This window comes from Uranotaenia lowii, chromosome 2, assembly GCF_029784155.1.
Source record: "Uranotaenia lowii strain MFRU-FL chromosome 2, ASM2978415v1, whole genome shotgun sequence".
NCBI lineage: Eukaryota > Metazoa > Arthropoda > Insecta > Diptera > Culicidae > Uranotaenia > Uranotaenia lowii.
The window spans coordinates 135115242-135120410 of record NC_073692.1 but is presented as its reverse complement, the minus strand read 5'-3'; positions in this window follow the sequence as shown (position 1 = coordinate 135120410).

Sequence of the window (5169 nt, the reverse complement as noted above, 5' to 3'; positions counted from 1 at the left end):
GCTCACTTTTTCTCCGGTGAATCGCAAAAAATAAAAACTGTTATTCTTACCTTTTTCTTCTTCTTCTGCCCTACGGAATCCTGCAAGAAACAAGAGAAGAAACCGAAATTAAAGACCATTTTACGCAAAAAAAAAACAAGAAGGAAATCGACGACGGTAAAACAATTTGCAACCCCCCGGCGGCGCATTCATCGTTTTCATTTGCTGCCTATTTGCCTATACAATGTAATAAGCTGCGGATGTAAAAAGTTCCGGGTGGCTCCGATCCCGTGGAATAAGTTTCCATTTTCCACGGTTGGCAGACCCAAGGAAGGAAAGAAATCTTGAGAATGTTTTCCGACCTCACGTTTGTAGGAAACTACCCCTCCTTGTAATTATGCAACAAGCAGAAAACCGGAGATTAAGTAGCAAAAAGGAACGATCTAAAAATAGCTTCCATTCAGACACGTTTCGGATCGCAAAGGAAGTGGACTTACTCATAATTCTCTAATTACAGATTGGCACCCAAAAAAATTGGATTCATAGCTGGACAATATTGATGAGAAAATAGTTAAAATTAGAAAAAAAAAATTAAACTTAAAGGTATAAATTTTAAAGTTTCTCATTACCTCAGTTACACCAATTTTTCTAATAGGATCGCAAGACCTTTGACGAAACAAATACTTTGTTAACCATCCATAAAACTTCAAATGTAACTTAGGAAGGGTGACCAGAGCTAAAATATGTCAAATTTTTGGAGGCTTCTCTCATATGGGTCCTTCAGAGCCAAAGGCTTACAAATGTCGAAAATTTTTGAAAGTATTGTAAGCCGTTTGGCATGAGTAGCTTCAAATTGTTAAATTTCCTCATAGCCCTTGGACTCTGATGTTCTTGAATGTTTTAATTACGGTAAAAACTTTTATTAAACTTCATAAAAAATGCATGTATAAAAGACTGATAACAAGTCTTTGAGAAAAAACGTTCAAAAAATAGTTCGACAAATTATAATTCAAATAAAGCAAATAATAAATCAAATTTTAGATTCAATAAAATGTAATAGAAAGTTTTTTCAAATTTCCTTCGAGCTTAAAAGCATCAAATCAAACTCAAATATTCTGCTACTTTTTTTAATGAAACAAAACACCTAAAATACTTAAAATATTTGAATGTTATTGAGAAGTAACCATTTATTTATGCATTATAACAAACACTCCAGCCCGAAAGCTTGAAATCACCCCCATTAGACTTGGTCGATTTCGCTCATTATTGAGTTTATCATTTCCTGATAAAGTTTCGTTTTGGTTGATCATCCTTGATTTATTGCAGAATTTGAAAGTAAGGTTCTTGTGAGTAAATCTCAACTTATAGGTTTGTATGAGAAATTTTAATATTTTGTTCTGAAAAATAAACATCAACTATTTTTTCATCTGAAGTAACGAGCCTATCAAAAATTTTTGTGCAAACTTTCTTTTAGCTTCGTCTCTGTTAACGCAAAAAAGTTATAAGCTGGTCAATAGAGGTAGGTATGTCTTTAAGAACAGAAAACGATTTGAAGTCTGTTTGAAACAAAGATTTCAAGTGGTACTTTATCAAAATAGGCTGAAAATTGTAGAAGTATCGTTACTTCACTATAACAGTAAATTTTGTATTTTGAATTACAAACATATGAAGTGTATTCGAAAAAAAAAACGCAACACTTTGTTTTGTGAAAAACTTTTGAATTTGGTGACAATCCGTCAAGTGGTTTTTGAGATAGCTTTTAATACAGAATCTTATTGCCAAAATTGTTTGGGAAGGATCGAGAAAAAATCAGAAAAGTCCATGAGTTCCAAAAGTGGCGTTCATTCGATCAATGTTCATATGGTAAATCGTTTAAGGAATTTTTAAGAATCTAACAGTTAGTGAAATTTGAATAAAAGTGAAGATGATTGATTTTATGAAGTTAAGCAATATGAGAGGTTTTATCTAGCGCAATTTAAAAATTTAAATAGAGGAAGTGGTAAAAAAGGTAAATATTTATGACTAGTTCATCGAGTTGACAAAAAAAAAACGTTCTGGCATCATTTCTAGAAGGTAAAAAAGTTGCCACCGGTAAAATAAAGAAAATACGGTGGTCAAATCGTGCGCAAAATATTTGGACCGCTATTAGGAAGATATTTAGAAAAAAAATCGTAATGGACAGCAAAACTAACTCTCTAGCGGACACCTTGCAAGTTTTCAGCTAGAAACTTTTCGTCGACAAGTCTCGCCAATGCGAAAAAAATTAATAATATGATGTATTGAGGAGGCTGACGGTCTGTGAAAATTGCAAATCAATAACGATTGACACGATGTATGGCCAATTACACAAAAAAGACTGCATCCTAATGCAACCGTTTGGCCTGCATAGCACTTCAATAGGTCCGACAATGTTGATACTCTGTTTCGGTTGGATCTGGAATCGTGCGATTACGCAAAAACCGTGATGGAGGAATAGCAGGACAATCAGATAAATTTGTCATAACCTCGACCAATTTAAAAATATTGATTAATTTTGAAGGTCAAGCTTCAGGAAATAGAAAATGTAATCAAAAATAAACTTGATTTGGAAAAATGAAGTTTTACAATATACATTATAAATGGCGTGAGTGATGCTCAAAAATAAAATATGAAAAACTTCTTTATAAGACGCTATCTAAAAAATCAATTGACTTAACTTCACAAAAATTTGCTCATGTAAACATTATACAGTTAACGAAATAAGGATAGCACCACTATGTGGTTTGCTTGTAAAAATATGAATGATAGAAAATTAGGAAAATTTTCTTCCACAGTTTGTTCTGAATAGCCTAACGGATAAATCAAGCATAAGTTTACTTTTTTTGGTCGTAGCAATTGGCGTTGAGGACCAAAAATGTAAAAAAGGGGAGCAAAATAGAACAGCACCACTTGAGTTTTTCAACAAAAACAAGATTATTTTTAAAAATACACTGAGTGAATAATAATGCTTCTACTAATTATTTGAATAGATAAATGCATTTCAAAGAGTTTTCCAGAATTCCAAAGGTTTTCAAAAGTATTAAAAGGGGGATTTAAGAGATGCACCTCTAGCGTTAAGGAATTTGATGTTTGAGCTATAAAACTTTATCAAACTGCTTGATTTCTTCATTAGCATTCATAAGTATGATGCAAAATGATGAAACATAGATTTGAGGCTAAGTTTGAATCCAAAAAGCAGGTTGGAATTCAAAAATACTAATATTTTTTAATAGTCAATCACTATTTCTCTAGTTTTAAGTCATAGATGGCAGCACTATCTTGCCATTTAACCAAATTCATGCCCATCTTCGAATATCCTTGATTAATTAGGGAGTGCTGGATGATTTTGGTCAAAAAATAAAAACATGTATCGTGTGAACGCTTTGGAAATTCTAAGATCACTAAATCCAAAAAAAAAATTAGAATTGCATCAAGGTCACTAAAAGTGAATTTTTTGGGCCGATTATCAGAATAAATTTATACTTTGCGATGGAGCTTGATGGACCAAATGGTATTGGTATGATTTGCAATTGAATCGGAAGTTGAGATGAGCAGGAATTTTGGCGGTTGTATATTTTTGTGCTGGTGATTCTTTTGCAAATCCGGAACAGCTTTCTGCAGCGTGAACTTCCACAAAAAATGTGATACGAAAATGACTCAAAATGAAGAATATGGGCCAAAATAAACCTGTAAAATCAATATTGAGACTAAATTTGGTTTTAACTGCAAGATAGTGCTGCCATCTACGACTTGAAACTAGAAAAAAGTGTGGTTTACTGAACAAAATCAAAGTTTTTGATTTCCAACCTATTTTTTCTGATCATGTTTTTGTTGAAAAACTCAAGTGGTGCTATTCTTATTTCGCACCCCTTTTTCACATTTTTGGTCCTCAACGCCAATTGCTACGTTCAAAACAAGTAAACTTATGCTTGATTTATCCGTTAAGCAATTCAGAACAAACTGTAGAAGAAAATTTACGAAATTTTCAATCATTCATATTTTAACAAGCAAAACACATAGTGGTGCTATTCTTATTTCGTTCACTGTATTACTTTACTGAAAATTTCATCAATTTTCAACCATGCATTCCAAATTCACAAAATAAAGTATTGCACACTCCTTATTGAATGAGTTATAGTGTAGAGTAGAGTTACTACTAAATATTCCTATATTTAAACATGAGAAATCTCACCCGCCTCTAGTATAAATTGATAATTGGCTCAGCAGTAGGTCACAAGTCAAATGTAAGCTTAATTTTTTTATAGGAAGGGTTGCCTTGAGCCTTAAGTGTATATGGGATTTAAAGATATTTTGCTCGGAAGAAGCAAAGTTACTGGTTTTTCATTATGAACCTTTTTCTTCAGTGGCCGATTACCTTTTATAAACAGTTTTCTTAAAATTTTAAGACATTTCACGCCAAGACCGCAACACGTTTTTACCTCTATCAAAAACGGTATTGCGGTGGAAAATTTTGCATAAAATTCTAAAGATCAGCATTTATTTAAATATGTCTTTATTTGTACCTTTTATCATTACATTAATAGAGCATTATGATATTAAATAAGGTGTTCAGCTCAATAATGAACTGCCTAGATCCCTATAGTTAACTAAATATTAAAAAAAAAAATAATTTGACTCAAATTTTAATGTCATAGAACATCCTGTACTAGAACGTAATAATATTATAAACCGTAAACCAGAAACTTTTCAAAAAAAAAAAATGTATAGGTAAGGAAGACTGCACCAATTAAAGATCAGCTGAATTAATGTATGCAATGCTTGTTAGAAGATAGTGGCAGTCGAAATACAATATTTGAAGCATGATAACTTTTTTTTTTTTTTTGAAGTCCATTCGTATTGCGGTCTTAGGGTAAAATATTTGTCTTAATTTAAACTTTTAGAAAATTATTTATTGAAAAAATCGGTCAGTCCAAAAAAAAGTTTTCAATGAAAAATCAGTATGTAATGCTTCTTCCGACCAAATTATCTTAAAATCTCATTTTCGCTTGAGGCTCAAGACAATCCCTCCCCATAAGGGTGTATCGAATTGCAACTTTTCGTTCAAAACGAATGACAAATTTTTGCAGATTTTTAAAATGAGATTTAAGCACTCGGATTTTGATTTGAAATTTTGTAAGAAAAAACACGAACATTTTTTTCGGATAGTGTTCC